The following is a 23,273-nucleotide window of genomic DNA, read 5'->3' on the forward strand; positions in this document are numbered from 1 at the left end:
GTAAAAGTCATCTGGAAGCACACATAAAAGTGTACTTAACCGAGCCTGGAAGGGCTGGGGATGCCTTCCACAGAAGTTTACTGGCTAAACCAGGTCTTGAAGTGTGGGCAGGAATTAGATCAGTGCTTGGGTGTGGTGGAGAGTGTCCTAAGCAAAGGAAACAGCAGGCAAAAGAGTGGAGAGGATGTTCTGCATGCAAAGGACACAGAATGTTTGGTATTTACAAGAGGTCAGCTAGGCTGGAATGTAGAACCTGGGTAGAGCAGGGGCCTGATTTTAAGGGGAATAAAGTTGAAGTTCTCTTCTACTAGCCATGAAAATACAAGTCAAGAAGAGGCAGCACAAATGCTTGTACACAATGATGTACATACTGGCCCCAAACAATCAGTACCCATAGATGTACAAGCTGGTACTCATTAACTGTGAGGCATAGGTCCTAATCCTCCTAAATATAATGTATGCCCCAGGCCTGGGGAAGTCAGATGTGCCTATAGGTAGTGTATACTTTTAAGGAAAATCACCTCACTAACAATTGAGAGAAATCACCCCTACTTCCTCCTTCCAGGTATTCTTTCTTAAGGAAACTTATGTATATTAGAATTATATGTTCAAATTCCTTTGTTTCTAATGGGAAACCATCTCCCCAACATTTTGCTTAAAAAATAATATTTTTAGTGTCTTAATCTAACAATTTCATGGCAGTAGATCATCTATAGGTTACATTCAATGCTCTGTGGGTAAGCTAGAGAGAAGCACTGGTATAAGGGCCTTTTACACTCTATTCCTAACAATAGATTATCTCAAGGTGTTAGTGGGTTTCAATAGTGCAAGCTTATTACTTAAAACCACTTATTAAGAAGTAATTAAAATATAAGCTAGTGGAGCACCCTAGGAAATTTTAGCATAGTACTTTCCTTATGCTGAAGGACAACTTTGTCCTTCTCATGCCTCCCTGGATAGTTTCTAGAAAAGTTATTTGTATGGTGCCACCATGTTGAGAAACCATATCTTAACAAGGTTAATATCAGTGACAGTGGAACTCCTTGAAGTATAGTCTTTAATTCAATTTAACCAATAAAGTATGAGGAAATGCCAGGTACTACATTAGCACTAAGAATACTGTAAGTAAGATATAGCTCTGTCCTTAAACAACTCATTTTATATGTATAAAAATATAACATTTCCATGATGTAATATGATAAGTACTAATTTAGAAGTATGCGTCATGTCCATATCAGACTTGAGAATCAAGAGGGAATATCCCCAGACCTGGAGAAAAAAATGAACCAATTCAGTAATATTTTTTTTCCCCTAGAACCTGGATGTGGGAGGGTTGAATCATTTTATGTAGGTCAGAAAAACATCTGATTAGCACTAACTTGTCTAGTGTTCATAATTCAAATGAGTGATAATGTTACTGGACTTGGTAGTTCCCTTATCTTTTAAAACACCCGGTCTCCCTTGTAAGTGTTCTAAAAATGAAAATTATGTAACATGTACCTGCTTAACTAGAATTATTTCCCTATAGTGTGTAATATATCATAAAATATTTTTAAAGTCAAGTCACTACCTAAAGGTGATAATATTTCTAAGGACATTTAATGTGGCTATCACAATTTATATAAATTAAGATACTTTTGAGATGCTGAAAGCTACAAAAAATATTTCCCTAAAACTGAAGCAATATTTTGTTATCTATGAAGCAGAAAAATTTTTAATGTGACCCTGTGAACTATTTGTCACTGTAATTGAATTCTTTAATCTATTATGGATAAATCACAATTCTTAATCTGAACAGTCTTCACATTAAAATAATTTAAAGGAATGTCCTTTGTCTAGCCTGTTAGAACTCACATTTCCCAATTTACATGGAGAATTTCAGGTTTAGTATTTTCTTAGCTTTTCCATGTGAAGGTAACATCAACTTCCATTCTCAGCCATGTTGTTACTGTCACTTCTTTAACTCATTTCTTTCTTTCCTAACATCCTTAATCCCAATAATCACATAGCAGTGACACTGATTTTATAGTAAATTAGTGAGATTGTTGGATATTTAAAAAACTAGCACCTTCCGGGGGCGCCTGGGTGGTGCAGTCGTTAAGCGTCTGCCTTCGGCTCAGGGCGTGATCCCGGCGTTATGGGATCGAGCCCCACATCAGGCTCCTCTGCTGGGAGGCTGCTTCTTCCTCTCCCACTCCCCCTGCTTATGTTCCCTCTCTCGCTGGCTGTCTCTGTCAAACAAATAAATAAAATCTTAAAAAAAAAAAAACAAAACTAGCACCTTCCTATCATTTCATGTACAGGAAAAGAAATGATACTGGTTCCATGTATTTGAAAAACATACCAAATTAGTTTCAAACAAATTTCCCATTTATGATAGAATAAACTATACAGAGGGTCATAAATAATATTAAATATTATATTTTTGTATTATTATATATTTATTACATTTATTATATATAATATTGAGATACTTCCAAATCTCTTCACATTAGAAACAAATAATTTTCACCCAGTGTATTAGAAAGACATCCTGATATGTTTGAAGGTAAATACCTACTTTAGCTATGAATAGCTAAACTCTAATTTTATAATCCTACTGCCTTTCACTTACAGATAGAAATACTTCTAGGGGTGCCTGGGAGGCTCAGTTGTTAAGCATCTGCCTTTGGCTCAGGGCATGATCCCAGAGTCCTGGGATCAAGCCCCGCATCTGGCTCCTCTGCTGGGAGCCTCTTTCTTCCTCTCCCACTCCCCCTGCTTGTGTTCCCTCTCTCGCTGGCTGTCTCTCTCTCTGTCAAATGGATAAATAAAATCTTAAAAAAAAAAAAAAAAAATCTTGTTTTTTTTCCCCCAGCTTTATTGAGATATAATTGGCATATAACATGTATAAGCTTAAGGTGTAAGATATGTTGAGTTGAAACATTTATACATTGCAAAATGATTACCTCTATCACATCACATAACTACCATTTCTTTTTTGTGATGAGAATATATAAGATCTACTCACTTAGCAGCTTACAAGTATAATATAGAATTATAAGCTGTAATCATGATGCTATAAAATAATTTCCAGAACTTATCCATCTTAAAATGGAAGTTTATACCCTGTAACCAATATTTCTAGTTTTTAAAGTGCTTTCCCATGTATTTGATCCTCAAAAATCTCAATATATAAAAATATGTTTTATGTAACATATAACATATTAATAACTACCATATATAGAATTTTAATACATATATAATATCTAGAGAGAATGGGAAATGTGGTTAAAAATCATCTTGATTAAACAGAGAAAATGTAAAAAGTTCATATATTCTACAACTAGTCAGTAAACTATGGCCCAGAGGCCAAATCTGACCTACCATCTGTTCTTGAAAATAGTTTTATTGAAAAATAGCACTACTCATTCATTTATGTATTGTTATGGCTGCTTTTGTGATATATAGCAGAATTGAGTAGTGATAGAGACCATTAGGCTCAAAAAGCCTAAAACATTTACTAATCTGGCCTCTTAACAAAAGTCTGACCCTGTTGTGCAGCAATTTGTCCTTAAAAACTACATTTAAAGAACTAATTTAAAACTTTTTCTCATTTTATGATGTCAAATTTAATAGTATGTGATCCATTATATGTACATTTTCCATGAGAAATCTGAATACCATGAGAGGTGAAATACAGAATTTCATAGCACTTGGTGTTAATATTTTATTTTATAATATAGGAAGGAGCATATCAAAAGTTTTATGCTTACAATAAAATAATTAGGGAAGTTTTGTTTTATTGATCATTATGTGACTAGCATGAATTCAGAGAGGTACAAAACATTTCCTCTTAACGTGGAACTAATACAGTTCTAATTTAGTATAGCATGCAATTCCATTCCTACCAACATTTAAGATTAGCTTGTACTTAGCTAGCTCTTAATAGAACCAAATAGCAAATAATTCTTAAAGCCTTAAAATACGCACTAGGGCTTATGGAATCTTACTTTTGAACATTATTTCCTACTAGGGAATTTTACACTTGAGTATAAATATCTGGCTCTTTTCTTTAGAAACATCCTCCTTGGACAAGATGTGCTATAATTCTATTATACATAATATAAAATTGTACCAATGGTAATGGATTCTCACCAGTTGAACATACAGATGAACTAAATATAGATTTTCTGGAAGACATACATAACATCAAAATATTACCTTCCCCTTGATTTTCTACTTTTAAGATATTTAACTTTAGAGAAACTGTAAAACCCAGACCACCCCTTTATTATTGCTAGAAATTTCAGGGCAATTTAATTTGGAGAATAAAATAAAGAACTGATGTAGGTAAATGAAACACAAATGTATAGTAAAGTTAGAGATTGTTTTTTTAAATGAAACTACATTTTAACTGTCCGAATGCTTTGCTTTTAGTTTTTATTTTGATTGGTTGAACTATTGAAAAATAATGAGATCTTTTCTTTAAAGACCCCAAACTCAACATTTTTCCAAAAAGGCATATGCAACCAACTTTCAAGTGTCTTTTTATGACCGTATTACAATTCTTGCGTGCCTTACCAATGCGTAAGAGCTTAATGGGTGGCTTCTAGCCCAAAAACCCATTCTATATCTTCTGAACATTACCTTTATTTTTTTGCATTACCTTTATTTACTCATTTTTCCTTATTTTGCTTAATTAAACCAAATAAAAACATTGATGACCTACTAAATTCAAGGCATGAATACAGTTTGAAAGAAAATCTTACTTGACATTCTCCATTAGTTTGGTGCTAGATAGTTTTCCCTCAAAGACTGGTTAATAGGAACAGGGTTGAATAGAGCCAAGGCAAAGAATTGTAGTCTATTTGTCCAGGTTCTTCTTCTACCTCAGTGGTTTCAATAGCTTTCTAGCAAGTTCCCTTTAAGAAGAAACACAATGTCATAATAAACATAAAAAGCTCAATTGCTAAGTATTCCATAAATGTTAGTTCCTTTCCCCCCCTTTATCTTACTTCTTTATCCTTTCCTTCTACTTCAGACTTTCTCAAATCAAAATCACTATTCTCACCCTTGCCAGACCCCCAACCCCCCCATAATAATGCTTTTAAAGCTGGTTGATATTGGTTCTGCAGGAGGAGGGAAAGAAAGTATGACTAGGAATCTCTCACTGCTTCTCCAGGCAAAAAAGTTCTCCTTTGATTCATTTCAGACCTCATTTGCTTTTTGACATTTCTTTAAGTGGTATGTTAAAACACTTGCCTGATTAACTAAAATGATAATTATACTGTAGTTCCACATTATGATCCTCGTTAGTTTGCAAGTTCCTGCGTATCAGAAACAAAATCTCAGTACTCAATTCCTATGTGGGTCAGAGTACAACATAACTATTTATTGAATGAATAAAAATGTGCATGGACTGAATGATTCTTAATTTAAGTGTATTTAAAATTTTATGTAACCTTTTAGTAATGAGGGCACTATGGTAAAAACAAATTAAATTTTCGATAACTTGTCTAAATATACTACTTTTATTTGCAAAGTTTAATTCACTAGAAGAAACTTTATTTAACAATAAATATTTCTAAAATTATATGTCTATATACATATACACATACACACAAACACGTAAGTCGAATGGGTTTTTTAATTGAGCTTTTCATGGTATAAATTCATTTTGTAAAATGAAAAATTTTGGTAGAAAGATTAGTAGCGTCAAAAACTGTTTTGAATAAGCCAAACTAACAGGTAAGGGACTTTTATACTGATAGCTGCGTCAAGTTCATCTGCTGGGGAAGCCGGAATTCTTAAAAAATTATAGACAGCAGTTAGATTTAAGTACTCTGCAGTTAAAAGCAGCAACAGTTTATTTAAAGGTTGCCTGGAATCAAGTAGTACTTACTGTTTTGGTATTTGCCTGACTTTTTCCATTTACAAATGAATCAGTGCCCCATAGAAATAGTTCTAAAAATATAGTCAAAATGAAATGTCCCAAGTTCACCAATATATTTTATTAACTAGAATGACAGTACTATTCAATGGTATTTTCCTGATACTGAGTTTGCATATTTCTTCACACATTCTGTAAATGAACACCTGCCAAAACAAATATCTATGATATTTATACCAGATTGCTTCTACGTAGGAACATTATGTTACACTGCTTGCTTTCTTAAAGGAATACAAAAGATTAGAAGTTGTGAATGTTGAATGCAAACTTTGGTTTCTTTTTTTGAAATGCTACCACAAACTAGAATTTTCAAAACTGAAATTTGCTGATAATAAAAGGTACTCACAAAGCAGAATCTAGATTAAAAAAAAATAGTTCAAATCTATAACCAACCCTCAATACTAATTTTTATAAAACATCAACCAGTTTTTGTCCTAAGAAAGTATCTAAAAGCAATGACCAAATACAACAATAGAACACCAAAATAGGCATGATTTTTTTTTTTTTTCATTTGTTTTGAGTGTGGTGCTTTGTAATTTCAATGAATGGTCTCTGAAGATCAAGTTCATTGTTTTTAAGGTTGAGGAAAGGGACTTGCTCAAGCTGAACAGAGAGAAGACAGCAGAGCCAAGGCTAGAGTTTCTGCCCCTTCTACAAAGGCCTCCAGAGTTCCTCCGAGGAGCAACAGGGGCCAGTGGTGGGACTGCATAAGGGCTAGGCAGGCAGGACCCTCATGTTCCCTGTACACGATACATTCTCTTTAACAAGAGTTGCTCAGCTTGCATCTCTTTGACATATTTGAAATCCTGGGTAAGAATGAGCTTGAAAAGAAAAGACAAATTTTATTCCTAAAAAAAAAAAAAAAAAAAAAAAAATTTGAAAACCACTGTATTATCTTGTGAACCATGGGAAGAAAAGAGTGGGGATATTATGGGGACCCAAATTTGAAATGATGTCACTGTTAGTAGCTACCATGAGAAACACCTAGAAATTGCATTTCAAAATAAGGGAAAAGGGGTTCTTTTTTTTTTTTTAAGATTTTATTTATTTATTTGACAGAGATAGAGACAGCCAGCGAGAGAGGGAACGCAAGCAGGGGGAGTGGGAGAGGAAGAGCAGGCTCCCAGCAGAGGAGCCTGATGTGGGGCTCGATCCCATAGCGCCAGGATCACGCCCTGAGCCGAAGGCAGGCGCTTAACCGCTGTGCCACCCAGGCGCCCCCCCGGAAAAGGGGTTCTGAATGTAGTTTCTGTACAAGTAAAACCTTTATTCTTTTTTTTTTTTATACTTTGGTTATTGACTTGGTGGTTCTAGAAATTTGAATCCTACAGAAATGAACAATGAATAAATAAAGTTTGGTAGAGGAACTTCCAATGTGTTTCAGAATACAAGGACAGGTGGAGTCTACAGAAAAACATAAGAATAAACTAACAGAAACCGAACAATGGAATGCTCTATGGACACTGACAGTAAGAGCACCATATGGGCAAAAAACTCTGAAAAAGCTTTCTGGAAATGAGGTGCTCAAGTAAGAGTAGAGGTAAAGGAAATGACATTCCTGGTGGAGGGAACGACAGCGCTGAGGAGGGGAAAGCATGTTTTTTGAAGAGGAAGATAGATCTAAATGGAGAGGAGTGTTTGTGCCAGTGATATATAAGCTCGAATGGGTAGAATGCGGTTATTTTGAAGAAGTACTTTGAAGGCAATAGAAGAGGACACTGAATTTAAAGTATGCAAAAGGAGCAATGGGTACTACCTTTGGTACTCAACACGTGCTTTTGTGCTAATAAGCTGGCAGTGTATTCTGAATATTTAAGGCACTTTTCTTTTACTGCCTTAAATTCTGGTGGTGGAAGTATCGAAAGATGCTATATTGTTTTCATAGATTTATTTTTTTAAAGATTTATTTATTTGAGAGAGAGAGAGAGAGAGAGAGAGAGAGTGTGTGTGTGTGTGTGTGTGTATCCATGCAAGGCAGGGGAGGGGCAAAGGGAGAAAATCTTCAAGCGGACTCACCACTCAGCATAGAGCTCCACACAGGGGCTCAGCATAGAGCTCCACACAGGGCTTAATCTCATGACCCATGAGATCATGACCTGAGCTGAAACCAAGAGTCAGACACTTAACCAATTAAGCTACCTAGGTGCCCATTTTTATAGATTTAAAATCACATATGCAATAATGGACATACACAGACATTTTATACTTTTGCAATTGTGCTGGCAAAAAAATAAAAAATAAAGAGTAACTTAGGCATACACCATGAACTAATCTACCTCTTTCAAATCAGATTTATATATTATATATAATTTTTAGTTTTCTTTGTTTGAGAGAAAGAGAGTGCACATGAGCAGGTGGGGGAGGGAGGGGAAGAACAGAGGGAGAGGGAAAAAGAATCCCAAGCAGGTTCCATGCCCAGTGTGGAGCCCCATGCGGGACTGGATCCCATGACCCTGAGATCATGACCTGAGCTGAAATCAAGAGTCAGATGCTTAACTGATTGAGCCACCCAGGCGCCCCATCATCCTCCACCTTTTTTTTTTTTTTAAAGATTTTATTTATTTATTTGAGAGAGAGAGAGAGAGAGAGAGAGCACAAGTGGGGGAGGCGGGCAGAGGGAGAGGGAGAACAAGACACCCTCTGAGCAGGATGCCCAATGTGGGGTTCAATCTCAGGACCCTGAGATTATGACCTGAGCCAAAGGCAGCTGTTCAACTGACTGAGCCACATAGGTGCCCCCCATCATCCCTTTTTATAGCATTTAGAAAATGAGAAATTTTGCTTAATAGTAAGTGCTCTGGATTTGAGAAATATTTAAAATAGTTTCTCCTAGGGTAGTGTAGAAATATTTGTATACATTAGAAAAATAATGGATATTATTAGACAATTAAAATTGAAGAAAAAACATTCCTTAGGAAAATCTGAATTAAATGTCCCTGGAGAAGTGTTCTTTTCCATTTATAGCTTTTAGTTGTTTCTTCACTATGCAAGATGTGGAGACAAAATTTTACCTAGTACAAAAAAACAAGTAATATAAAAAACTAATCAATGAGCTGGAAATATCCTGCCAAGGTCAAATCAATGAACGGTCTTTGGAAATAGTTCATTGTATGATTACTAATTTTTAGGGAAAAACATAAACCTTTTTTTTAAAAGTAATACATCCTATATATACATAAAACAGATCTCAAATGAAAATTATCTCACAAAAAAGATTTTTAAACTTCTAAATATATTTTTTCAACTCTAGTGTCTTCAGACCACCCAGCTGAAAATGTTATGTTTCCTTCCCTCCTTTCTTTTTCTTCTCCCAAGTTCATTGAGGAGGTCTGTGGCTATGCATGCACGCACATGCCATGGTTCTCCTTTCTAAAATCTGGTACAGAGAAAATTATTTTTTTTAAGGAGCAAATTTTTTTCCTTCTTGGGAGTTCCCGGTTTTGCTGGATAAATACTGTGATATGCTTGTTGAGAGGTAGGCATGGGAAGTCTGTCAGGAGGTATGCTTGAGGGAGAATAGTGGTAATTGGACAGTATTCTAAAATAAATGGCTTCTATAACTGCAGTGTTTTTGTTTTTCTTAGAAAGCAGGCTTGGAAAGAGAGATGAATTGCATTTAAATAAGACTGTTAGGAGAGGGAGGAGAGGAGAGTGGCAAGATGGCTGGTTTCAGATCAGAACATAATTTTGTAGAGTACTGATATGCCAGATAATGCTGATTATAAATGTTTCGGTAACCTCGCTTCATTTCACAGCTCTGAAAACTGACTTGTGCTGCTCTGGTTTTGTGCAGCTACATCTGCCTTGTGCATGAGCATGGGGGAAAAAGCAGAGGCTTCTTGATCTAATAACCTCTGCCTCACTCACAAGCGTAAGTGTGCACACACACTCGCAGAACTGTGCACACATGCACACAAACGAATTTCACCATGTAAAAAGTTCCTGCCTGGTAGCATAAGCCATTTTCCCATTGACCAGGGGAGGTCAATTCATGTAAAGATCGCTCTGTTCTCCAATCACTGTAGTTAGACTCAGAGTAAAAAAATAGAATTTTAAGAGCCCGCACAAACTGATTCAAGCCTCTGATAACCCACTGGAAACAGATGGAAAATGCCAACTTTTGGGGCTTTCAGAGCCACACAGCCTGTGAATATAATCATTTAGAAATTTTCCATCATTTATCTTGTTTTCTTTTGCCCAAGATTACTTTGTACTTTTGGGATATTAAGAATAAAAGCTATATATTTATATGGATGAAAGACTTCATTCTAATTTCTATTTGTAACTCAAGAAACTCAAAAACATCAAAGTTGTTGCATTACTGTTTTTCATAGTGGTGGTATTATGAATATAATTCTGCTAATTCTTTAAACAATCAACTACCGTCAGAAGCAGCCCTTTGTTACATAATTAACTTTAACACTGGATAATTTTTGTTGTATGGCCTTATTGTTAGGTGCCTATCTTTATTTCACATCTACTTTTGTTCTATAATAACTAGTATTTTCTGAACTAGAATAGATCTTAGAGATCATCTAATCCAGCTAAACTGTGCAGAGAAAGGCATTTCATGTTACACATTTCACGAAAATAACTTTCATGGAATAGTACACAAAGATGGAAAACTTTGAATTCTGACAACATAGATGTATTTCATACTAAAGAACTTTCAGAAAGAAACCTTTTGAAAATACTAATTAGAATTTGTAAGTTAATACTTAGGGATGAACAATATGTGTATTGACTTGCTCAGTAAGAGGGCTGACAAAACTGTGTTAGTTAGGATACCTTTGGCTCTAAGTAACAGAAAATGCAATAAGGACTGGCTTAACACTAAAGAAGATTTATCTGATACTAAAATGTTTTGAGTTAAGGTGGTCCCAGAGTTGGCTAATTCAGCAGCTCAATTACTTCATCAATGACAGGATCTATCTAACTTTCCATTTTGTCATCCTGAGTATCTAGCTTGTTAGATTAAATACAGGACATCAAGTTAAATTTGAATTTTAGTTAAATGATATATATCCCTTGTGATATTATTCATTATCTGAAATTTCATATTTAGCTGGGTCCCTGCATTACTGTTTCTTAAATCTGGGAAACTTATTAGCATCTTGGTTTTTCTTTCTAGGCTAGCTCCACTTACGGTCACAAGATGGCTGCCTTATCTCTTGGTGTCATATGTAGATGCCAATATCCAGTGGCATAACAAGGATTCTGCGGTAAGGAAGAAGGTGGAGGAGTGGTGTATTGGTAGGTAACCAACAATATCTGAATTGTTGTTGATTGAAACATAATTTCCTCTAATATTAAGTAGTTAAATTATCTCAAAGTATATAGTTCAGCCTGCCTGATTTAGGAATAGGATTTCTTTTCTGTAAAAATTTATTTTTTGTTTTTGAGTCTCTTCATTGCAATTCGGAAAGCCCCTTTCACCGCATCAAAAATAACAATTTTTATAGAGAATTCTGAACTAAGGGAAGAGTATGGCTCATTTGCACATTTCCCCTTTCCACATTATCCCTAGGGCACATACAAGAGGTTCTCCATGTTCATGGTTGCTGGTTCTTTCCTCCTCCTTTACGTCAGTTGTTCACATTACACAGGGCCAAATTATACCTCAATTTCCTATGTTCTCTTCCTCCTTCCACTCTCCCACCTTTGAAAACTTAAAATATCCGTATGGCCATATTTGTACTTAAATGATAATGGTTTTATATGGGCTAGATAAACTAATCTGTGTTAATATTTACTTTACTAATGTGTTGGACCTCTGAGGTAATTTAAAACTTTAATCATTTCAACAGTTCAATCTCTTTAAAAAGCTCTTCAGGAATGCTGCCAGTTTAGGCATCTTAGTGGCATGGCACTTCTGGTTTCCCTATCATACTCCCAGAGGCAGGTGGCTACAGGGAAGTTTGGCCTATACGACTCCACTGCTTGGAATATGTTCATTATGTCTGTCTTGTCTCTCTTATGCCATCTTTCATTCCCTCATCACATTCACATTGCAATCCACTGGTTTCTGCAGCCGTTTTCTCCACCCCATTTCCTGTCTCATCTTGAGTGATTCATAAGTGACTTCAATATTTATAGATGTGCCCCACCCAACACCCTAGACTCATCATTTCTTGACCTCTTCTGCTGCACAGGCCTTTACCTTCTTTGGACTTCAGTGATCTACTACCAGTGCCACACTCCAATGCTACCTAAGCCATCCCCAGCCACTCTTTATCCCTCTTAATTAACTTCACAATGTTACTCTCTTAATCTGAGCTCCTGCTGTTTTCAGTGATCCTTCTTCCTTATTTCTATCAAACTATTTGATTTCAAAGGAATCTAAACCTTAAGAATAGAACAAAGATTCAAGTCTCTGAGGCCCTACATGACCCGGATTCTTTCCCTCCTGCCCTATGTCTTCCATCTAACCCTGCATGCCATGGCTTATCTCATCAACTAATCTCAACTTCCATCACACTCAACCTCTGAGCTCCTATCCTGGATGGGTGTTAAATTTTGTCTTTTGAAATTCAACACCTATGTACTAAACCTGCTAAGTCAGTTAGGCCACTGCCGTCAGTCAGCATTGTAAAGGAGTTAAGAGCATGGATATTGAAGCTAGACCACAGAAGCCCAGGTCCAGGATCTTCAACTTACTAGTTGGGTACCCTTAGAAAAACAGCATACCACTTTGTGCCTCATTATCTTCATCTGCAAAGAGGGAATAATGTCCAGCATATCTCACAGACATATCATGATGAATAAATGAGCTGATATTTTTAAGGTGCTTAGAGGACTATATAATGATTAAATAAATATTTTACTTCTCCCCTATAATTTTGTTTCCATTTTTAATAACAGCTATGCCAAACCTTCACTCTCTTAAATTCTCCAACCAGCTCATGATCCATTACTTTAGCAGATGATCTGGCCTAATTCTCAGAGCATATATACGACATTAGGTGTGAACTACTTTATTATTATTTTTTTAAATAATCTTTATTATGTTATGTTAGTCACCATACAGTACATCCTTAGTTTTTGATGTAGTGTTCCCTGATTCATTATTTGTGTATAACACCCAGGGCTCCATGCAATATGTGCTCTCCTTAATACCGATCACCGGCCTATCCCAATCCCCCACCCCGCTCTCCTCTGAAGCCCTCAGTTTATTTCCTAGAGTCCATAGCCTCTCGTGGTTCATCCCCCCTTCTATTTACCACCCCCTTCATTATTCCCTTCCTTCTCCTCCTTTCCTGCTGTTTCTTATGGTGTGAACTACTTTAAATTATCTTCCCCTGGGGGTGCCTGGGTGGCTCAGTGGGTTAAGCATCTGCCTTCAGCTCAGGTCATGATCCCAGGGCCCTGGGATCAAGCTCCACATCACATCAGACTCCCTGCTCAGCGGGGAGCCTGCTTCTCCCTTTCCCTCTGCCTGCTGCTCCCCCTGCTTATGTTTTGTCTCTCTCTGTCAAATAAATAAATAAAATCTTTAAAAAAAATTATCTTTTCCTGAAAATTTAACTACATTGGTACATTGTATCTCTTCCCAATCTAAAAGAAAGAAATGACCTAAATGAAATAAATTTTCCTCCCTTTCTCAAGATCTTATCCCTCAAATACCTAACCTTTTCTGTGTATATTTAACCTTTTTCTGCCTACTTGCTTTTGTCTTTAGCCAATAAACATGGTTTATTCCTCAAAAAATAACCAGAAATCCTTCTTCAACTCTGTTTTTCCTTTTAGCTATTTTCCTATCTTCATCCTTCTCTTCATCAGATGTTTACATTTACTGTTTCTATCTTTACCTCTCTCATGACTGTTCTTGACAAATGACAGTAATTACAAGAAGGGCTAATATTAAAATTAAGTGGAAATAAACTCACAAGGGTCAATACTTTAGAACCTGGCTTTTCCCCAACCTTATCTGGACATAGATAATCATACTCTTGAATGGCCATATATCTATATAATGGTTTTCTTGCTCTTTTGTTCTATTTTATCGAATTAATTGTTTTAGTTTGACTGCCCCTGTTGTTTCTTGTGTCCCAAAAAGAAACCGGCCCCACAGAGTCCCACAACAATCAAGGCTTCACTGTTCGCTATTCCACCGCAATTATTGTCAAGGGCAACAATAACATCTGTACTGCCAAACCCAGAGGTCAATTCTCAGGCTTCATCTTAATCGACTCCTCAGGAAGTTGGTAGAGTTGATCATTTCCTCCTCTTTATTTTATTTTATTTTTTTAAAAAAGATTTTATTCATTTATTTGACAGAGATAGAGACAGCCAGTGAGAGAGGGAACACAAGCAGGGGGTGTGAGAGAGGAAGAAGCAGGCTCATAGCAGAGGAGCCTGATGTGGGGCTCGATCCCATAACGCGGGAATCACGCCCTGAGCGGAAGGCAGATGCTTAACCGCTGTGCCACCCAGGCGCCCCCATTTCCTCCTCTTTAAAACCTTCTTTTCAGTGGCCTTCAAGATACTGTTTCTTTTAGTTCTCTTCCCATTTGGCTAGTTGCACTAGTTGATCTTTCTTAGCCTCTTTTGCTGGGTTCTTCTCATTTATTTGCTTTTAAAATGTGGAGTACTCCAAGCACTATCCTCAGACATCTCTTCTTACCATTCTTCACCAATTCCCCCCTGCTGGCCCCAATTAGTTATTTAACTATAGATACTATTTATGTGCTAATGACTCTTAAATTTATATTCCAGTCCAGCTTTTTCCCTTGAACTCTATATTCATGTACTGAATGCCTACACAACATATCCCCTTGGATGTCTACGCTTTCAAACTTAACACGTTCAATAAACTTTTGTTTCACCCCAAACTTCTCCACCCTTAGTCTTCTCCATCTCAGTCAGAGTGTGTAAACTTAATAGAGGGGAACTCTCAAGAACACAACAATTAAGCTGGTAAAAGAATGGAAACCAGTGAAGGAGACTGAGAAGTAGGAGAAGAGGAAAATGTAAGATCAAGTAAGAAATGAGAGGAATAGTCAGTCCTGCAAAAGCTATAAAGATAACTATAAAATGAGGGCTGAAAAGGAACCCGGGGATTTAGCACTTTAGAAGTCATTGATGACTACTGCTTTGGTAGACTGGGAAATCTTTTACTTGGGAAATAGAAAAATGGCTGTGTAGTATTAGTGAGTCCAAGCACACACATATCTTACAGTATTTAAGTCAAACTTTCATCCAGAGTTTCAGCTCTGTACTGTATTTTTGAATGTTTGGGGCTACATTTCCATCAGTATGATTTGTAACCACCTCATATATAATATGTCTTATAATGAACTCATTTCCTTTCCTCTCTCTTGTTGTCTTACTCCTAAACAAATTAATGCCAAATACCAAATTTTCCTAAATTCTCTATCATTTGAATGACACCAATACCTATACATGTATGTATCTACAGTAGGAAAAACCTTGAAGATCATTCTATTTCTTTCTTCCCACCCATTTCCAATTTGTCAAATCTGATTGCACCCCCATTCCCACCAGTCTAACTTGAGTCTTTATTAACCTCCGCATCTCCAAGCCCCATACTAATAAGCCTCCTAACTGGCTCCCTTGCCTAACAACTTCCCATGCCTGACCCTTTCAGCTATATAATTACTAGTTATCTTTCAATAAAGCACTTAGTTAAAATCTGAAAGGTGCTTCTAACTTCCCACTTGCAATAACACAATCTTAGAATAGCACACCAAGACCTTTGAAATCTGGCGCTCAATTACCATTCCAAACTGACTTTATGACAGTTCCTCACTTGCCTTAAGATAATCAAACTGAAATACATCGTGTGTGTGTGTGTGTGAGGGGGTTGTAAATATTTCCCTTACTTCTATCTCTGGAATAAATAGCTAGTTTTTAAAGTTCAAATAACTTTTTCTCCCTAAATTGTAAATACACTTTCAAAAAGTTTAGAATATAAAAAAGCCATAATATTGTCATTGTCATGGAATATCTTTGTTTCCCTTCTAATATTCCTCTATGGATATACGTATTTGTATAATAAACATAATTTTGTATAATATTCTTACGTATTTAGCAATACTTTGTCATGGTGCAGAAAAAGAGTATCAAAAATTATAAAATATTATTTTGAGAAAGGAAAAAAAATATTATTTTGAGAAAGGAAAAAAGGAGAAAAAGAAGAAAAAAAAGGGTGGGGACAAAATAGAGCTATGAATAAGGTTTAGGATGCATACCATGATGACCTACTCATCCACCATGGGTGAGCCACACATTTGGCTTTCAATTTTCTAGTAACCAGCGTTAAAAACAGAAACTTTGTTAGTTATCCAAGTCCTGGTGCCCATGAGATTAGAATAAAATATCTCAGTAATTTCAACTCCTCTTGGAACAAATATTGTAAAAAGGTATTTCTTCTGTTTCTCCTAAAGAGAACATGGGGTGATGTACTTAATTTCTGGGAAGACTCTTTATTAGAAACAACACATCTCATTTCACATCACTGCTCATATTGAGAATCAATATAGGCAGATGCCATTTTATAAATCAGAGTGATTTTGTAAAAACCATCTTTTTGGAAATCATTTGATAATATCAAGGCACCCATCTTTTTGCTGGTCTACTTTAAGTCATGGCTAACTATTAACATACTGAAATATTCACATATAGTATATATGAATCATAGTAGTGCCTGAATTTTACCCTTCAGAAAAACTTTCTGAATATTGTTTCCTTTCAAAATAGAATTTCAAATTGTTCTCAGGTGAAAGGTGAAATCTTAAAACTTCAGGTCTCCCATTGGGCAATTACAGCTTACTTGGAAGACCAGATTATAGGTTAAGAAGCAAAAATTATCTCTTCTTGATCATGAGTGTGATTCCCCCTGAGAAAGTTTTGAGTACAAGAATGTGGCTGGGCCAGGGATGCTACAGTCTTGGGTTTTTGTATCTTATAGAATATAGGATGTTATCCTAGAAGGACTCAAAAATTAGTTGAATAATATACTCAAGTTTGCAGAGATTTTCACTGCCCCCAACCTTGAGTCCTCTCCAGAAAGATGGCTAGGTGTAGCTACAAATTTTGGGCCAGAGGTATTACCTTTACTGATAAATTATAATATTATATGCCCTTAAGAAGCCTAGATACTAAAATCTTTGTTTTTACATTCTCTAAGTTTTTTAGAACATTTGATAAGATAAAAGCAGTTTTTCTACCTTTGCCTTTATCAATGTTTGTAGGGCTTTGAGATATGGATTCTTGTCCCTAATGAATTCCGTCAGTAACTAGATGGCTGACCTTGAGCAGGCTACTTAAAGTTTCTGAGCTCAGTTTCCCTCCTTTTGTAAAATGAGGGAATTGTAGTAGGTAATTGGCTCCCTAGGATACCTTCCGGCTCTGAGTCATACTGAGCCTCTGCCCATCAGCTATACGTGAAGAATCTCCTCAGTCCAAACAAAGTGATTACTAATGTTTCTCTAACAGTGGATCTGGAGTACTAGCAGACAGTCAGTCACACATCGTAGGTGAGAGCATAGACTTTGCAGGGGAGAAGTCCTGGTTCCACCCTGCCACTTACTAGTACATGGCCTGGGGCAAGTATTAACCTCGCTGAAGCTCAGTTTCCCTAATATAAAGTGAGAATAATACAATACCCTTACAGAGTTCTATTAAATGAGGCACTGTAAATCCAGCTCTAAGTACAGTGTCTGGCACAAAGCAAGTGCTCAATCAAAAGTATCCAATTTCAACATTGTTATTTCCTTGGGTCCACTGAAATAATTGCTCTTCTAACAGTATTTCTCCAAATTGAATATCAGCACTATTATAATTACAGTAGTCAAAGGTTTTAAGGTGCCAACTTAGCTGACTAGTAAAGTAATTGGAAAGACACAGGCTCAGGGGATTTTTAAAAAATTAACCAAAACAACCTGTGTGTTGACCTTTACCCTGCAGTTCTTTTATATAATAACAGTCTATTAATAAACATAACTTTAAGCTGTTTGATTTAGTGCTAATGTAATCCACGCCAAATATGCTACCTTTCTTGCCTGCTCCAAAGAAATTTTAATGGAGAGTTGTTTCATTTTTCTGTTTGATTTGAAATAAGATTGTGGGGAAGTTCTTAGTTTTGCGTTCCCATCAATAGATACTTAGTCCCTTTAACTTCTGATCATTTGTTGATTATATTTAAATATAACTAAATGTGATAAAATCATTCTTAGATAGTTGAGATAAGCTTTGAAGGCTGTATAAGTACTTATTTTATAATTTAAAAACAATTGCCTAACCGTAAAAGAAAAGAAAAGGAAAAAATTCCCCAAATGTGGGAAACCAGAGTTCTTGGCTATGCTCTTAAACTACAGCAGGAAATATGTGTTTGTTTATTATGACCCTAGTGCTTTCACAGCCAGATTAACTTTCAAACAGAGTTTTCATTCCATTTAACCAACAATTGTCACCCTGACTTGTGGAAACTGATAATTTGCAGGGAGTTCAAGGAGAATATATGCATAGTTCCATCTAATAGAACCTGGCTTGTCCCCGCAGCTTGGAGATAGACCCTTTGTGAACAATTCTAACTGTAGGGCCGCCTACAGGGTATGTCAATTACCACAAAGTGACTTGCTGGGTCCACCTGTGTTAAAGGTGGCTTTCATGGACTATCAAATTTTATAGCAAAGGAATTCTGAATTATCATTATATGTTTAAGAATCTCTCTTTATTGATTCTTTCTAGGTTTCTCCTCATTCATGAGATGTAAGCCTCAACTGATTTGTACGAAGTTGTGGAACAGTAATTACTTGTATTTCTGCTAGAAAGTTCTCTGCAGGATAAAGGGTGAGTAATATTTATACAGACAGATAAAGAAGAATCTACACTGTTTCATAAATCATGAATACCTGATTGTTAAATATCTAAAATGCATCAAGCCATTGTATAGACTTTCATTATAATAATTCAATTTCAAAGGTTTTTTAGGAACTAGCTTATTATTTTCTGTCTTTATAGCTCTATTTTCTTTAATACTTTATTTTTTAATTAGCTCTCATGGAACTTCTCTTATTTTAAAAGCAATTTTAAAGAACTGTTTACTGGATTTATATACGACTTTCTAAAAATTGCCTATAATTATTAATTTGTCAAGATTGATTTAATTAGAATAACAAGATTATTCAGTGGATACATCTTATAGCTTCTGAATTAAAGAATGACAGAAAGGGGGACCTAACTGATTGTCAGATATAAGGGATCTGCTGGTTCTACTCAGTATCACAGTGGTGGCTGAATTGAAGTGTCCTTGTTTTGATGTCCCACCTGCTCAATCTTATACGTTTTGGTTAGTGATGGTAAGAAAAATTGGTGGAGTTGAATGTAAAGAATAGACAAAAATGGTTTAGTAAAATCCTGTCTGAGTCTGGCAGAAATCCCGTGCTCTCCCCATTTTGTCCACCCTCAAACTTGCCAAGCCTTGTTCACTTTGGCTTTATTTTAAAAATGCATTTCTGGTGAGTGAGGAAAGGTTTTGTACTGTTTTCAATGACTCACCCAAAATAACTCCATTGAACTTGTAAACGGTCCTGTTCTGAATGCAGATTGTGTTTGTTCTGAGACAGGCATGAAGGAGCTGCAGAAAGGAGATTAGAGAAGGGAAATGTGGTGGGAGAGGCAGTGCAGTTTATATTTATTCAGGTCCAGGCACACATAAGAATTATTTTTAAAAAAGACATTGTGTGTATGTGTGTTAAAGAACCATCTATGAGATCAGTACCATTTAAAGCTTTTAAAGATATATCAGTATTAGATATTGTTCATCTAGTCACTAACCTCTTCTGATTCTCATAAAATGAGGTAGAAAGATTTACATGTGAATATATAATTCCAAATATATACATTGTGAAACTTTTTAACTTGCTAAATGGCTTCAAATAGGAAATAATCATATATGTGACATGAGCTAGAAATTAATCTTCAAATAGGAAGAAAATGTCTATCAATACATTGATCATGTAATAAGACCGTGTTAAAACTGGGAAGTGCAATAATGACATCCTCTTGTTTTGTTGTGTAACGCAGAAAAATGTTTAATATCAAGTGGCATAGACTGAGTATTTAATATCGATAGATGTACGTCTTCCAAAGCCTTTATGATTCAAAATGTCAGAGATCTTTAAAAACAATATTTTAGGGCAGGACTGAAAAGAAAAAGAAAAAGAAAAAACGACTGAACTAAACTTTCATGAATTCATGAAACAGACCAAATAAAGCTTATTCTGTTACATAATCTTGCCTCAGTCAATTGTTGATGAAGAATAGATGAGCTATTCTTACCTGTTGCTCAGAAACACCAAAGAATTGAGCCACTGAAAAGACAATAACCTATCTACAAGGTTTTACCATGGATAGGGTAAATTTAGCATTATGTGGCAAACTGAAGAAATTGTGATCCGAAGACAGTGAAATGGGTGATAAAATGACAAGTCTTCAACATGCACAAATTAGAAAATATGTAAATTTACCCAGATTATGTAAATAATCTGCAAGGCAAAGTTCCAGTAGTATTAACACCTGCTTCTCCTTCTGGTGTGCACTTGAGAAAATAAGGAAAACCAAAATAGCAGATCATTATGCTATATTAATGCTTACTTAGGAGGACAACAAACTAGTGTAATACTCCCTGAATTTTTGCTATTGTGGGAAAACCCTAAGAATAAGTCATATGTTCAAGTTATAGACTATACAAATGAATTTTATTACTTTAAAATATCCATAACTAGAAATACTTTCATGATTAATAATGACTTAATATATCAGAAAAAAACTTAAGTCAGACTAACCACCTTTCCTCATTGTTCATTTATATGGTTTGTAAATAAACCTTCAAAGTTTTCAAAGAGTTCATTCATTGAATAATATTTTCCTTTCATCCTCTTTTATCCTGTTGCAAATTATTCCACTGGTATCCCTGGAAATGTTAATAGCTATATTGAGCAGGCCCAAAAGATTTCATGTTCAAGTGAATTTTAGAAATACTGGGTAAAATGAAGTTAACCAGTTTTCTTCTTTTTTTCCCCAATAAATCTTGAGAATTTACTTCTCAAATCTCTTACATTCATTGTGACTGGATTGAGGTGGGAGAGGTGGGGATATAATATATAGTGTTTTCCAAACTTATTTCATACAGAATTCTTTTCTCAGGCAATCTTATTGAAATATAAAATGCTGCTGTTTATTTAATCTGCAATTCTACTTAGCTTATACCTCCCAGATCCCTTATGTCTTAACAAGGGGTGAAAATCTGGTAAGCTGCAATACTACCACTTTCTGATCAGTCTGTATTATTAAGATTTTGATGCATAAAATAAAATTTTGATTACATAAATATTATTGAACAAACAATGCAATAACTAGAACAAAATGCCGTAGCTTACCCAATAGTAAATCTTGTTTTAGTAATTTTGAGGCATTTGTTAAGGTCTGAAAAAGCAGAAAATAATGAAAGTAATTAAACTAAGCATAATGTTTCATTTCTGATATAAGCTTTTCCATTTAAAACTGTCTAACCAGAGTATGTTTTCTGTCCTAGCCTGAATTTATGCCATTTAAAAAATTCATCTGCATAAGCATGTATATGTCACTTACCAGTATAAGAACAATCCCCCTATTATAAAATTGATTTTTGCCTTCTGCAATTTAACATTTCCAGCAGCTATCCTGAGCACCTACTTCCATGTGATTCCATGTGATGCTCACATCAGTTTGGGAAGGCTGTTATCATGACTGCTATTTCACAGATGAGGCATGTGATGGCCAGAGATAATAGCTGTCTTGCCTTAGGCCATGAAACTAGAAAGACACAGAAACAGATTTCAAATTTCAGTGTGACACCAAAGACTCTACTGTTTCCACTACAATTTGCTGGATTAAATTATCTACATCTAATATAAATTTGTTTATTCCTCTACTTTGTAAGCATAGATGAATCAGGCATTATTCCTTATGCAGAGTTTCTGCAGTGTGGATTGCAGTTGGTCTACAATACAGTACTTGTTGGAAAAAAAATCCTTGAAGAAGGAAATAATTAGACCCTCCTCATGTGTGTTATGGCATTCATTACTAAATAAATGAAACACCTTGGGCATTTTTTAAAATTTCAAAGTTGAGAACTCAGTTAAAACCCTTTACATTTCAAAATAACTTGCTGTTTCAAGGACTTCCTTCCCTACTATTTCTGTACCCTCAACATTTTGCATTAAAAATGATCATGTATTAGAAAACATACAGTTGTGCTATTGGAGATTCAACAATTTCTATATTCTATTCTAATGTTACCTGGCTGGCCTTTGACGGTATATTTGACTTCCTAGCCCTTTCTTTACAGCTTGACTCTGGTAGTTGGTTTTTAAATATAAAATATGGTTCACTGTTGCCTTTCTCAAAAATTCTTTGTTGTCTAAAAGTATTTAAACAGCAAAACTAAATAAAAAATAATAGGCCTCAGAGGGGTATCAGGGTGTTTCAGTCAGTTAAGCACCAGACTCTTAATTTAGGCTTAGGTCATGATCTCACAGTGGTGAGATCCAGCTCCAAGGGGTTGTGCGCTGGGGGTGGAGCCTGCTTAAGATTCTCACTCTCCCTCTGACCCTCCCCCCCACTCATGCTGGAGTGTGCTCTCTTTCTCTAAAATAAATCTTAAAAAAAAAATAATAGGCCTTAGGGAAACAACATAAAGCAAATATTTTATCCACTTGTCCATCCTGAAGAACATAAAGAACAGAACATTCACCTCAACAGAAGTCATCATTCCTGGTGGGATTAGCACTCTACTAAACATGTAAGGGGTAAAAAAATACAGAATAATGTTATTTAATCTCTCACAGTTTACAGTGTGGCTGGGAAGTCAAATATACCCTCAAAGGCCAGTCATATTACTTACTGCACAATTCAGTGTCAACATAAGTGACCTAAACATTCAGTTGTGTATCAGGGAATTGTGGGAGAGATGTGACCAGAAGTTGTGGAAAGATGTGGTTGAGGAAAAGTTCTGACTCAGATGGATCTTGAAATTCATGAAGGTATTGGACAGAAAGAACAGCAATAAATTAAGATGCAACTACATAGAGACAACAACAGCATGTGGAGATAATGGAGTTGAAGCTGGGAGCCCCAGATGAGTAGGGGAGGGTCTTTCAGGGCCCAGAATAAAACTGTGAAGACCCCATATTTTGTTCTGTGTGGCTTTTGACCACCCCTTTCCCAGCCTCCTCTCCAGCTACTTCCCTCACTCTCTTGCTAACTTTTCCTACAGGGGACTAGGCTCTAGCCTATTCTGAAGGGCCATTAAATTGTTAGCTGCATTTTGCCATAG

The 23,273-nt window shown here is 35.8% G+C and overlaps 1 long non-coding RNA gene across 3 annotated transcripts in view; it reads right to left on the minus strand.

Annotated features, from left to right (window-relative positions):
- Positions 1-23,273, minus strand: part of LOC123798021 (uncharacterized) — a 59,889-nt gene that overhangs the window by 35,858 nt on the left and 758 nt on the right. The window contains exons 2-6 of one of the 3 annotated variants that reach the window (XR_015724308.1): positions 21,632-21,751; positions 21,337-21,382; positions 20,425-20,495; positions 19,454-19,532; positions 4,752-4,904 (exon numbers count right to left, since the gene is read on the minus strand). This is a non-coding gene — a long non-coding RNA (uncharacterized LOC123798021). Of the gene's footprint in view, positions 1-4,751; positions 4,905-19,453; positions 20,101-20,424; positions 20,496-21,336; positions 21,383-21,631; positions 21,752-23,273 lie in introns of all 3 variants that reach the window. The other 2 variants (XR_006781157.2, XR_015724309.1) reach the window with 2 other exon arrangements.

This window comes from Ursus americanus, chromosome 1 (genome assembly GCF_024610735.1).
Source record: "Ursus americanus isolate L20-20 chromosome 1, mUrsAme1.1.p, whole genome shotgun sequence".
Classification (NCBI taxonomy): Eukaryota; Metazoa; Chordata; class Mammalia; order Carnivora; family Ursidae; genus Ursus; species Ursus americanus.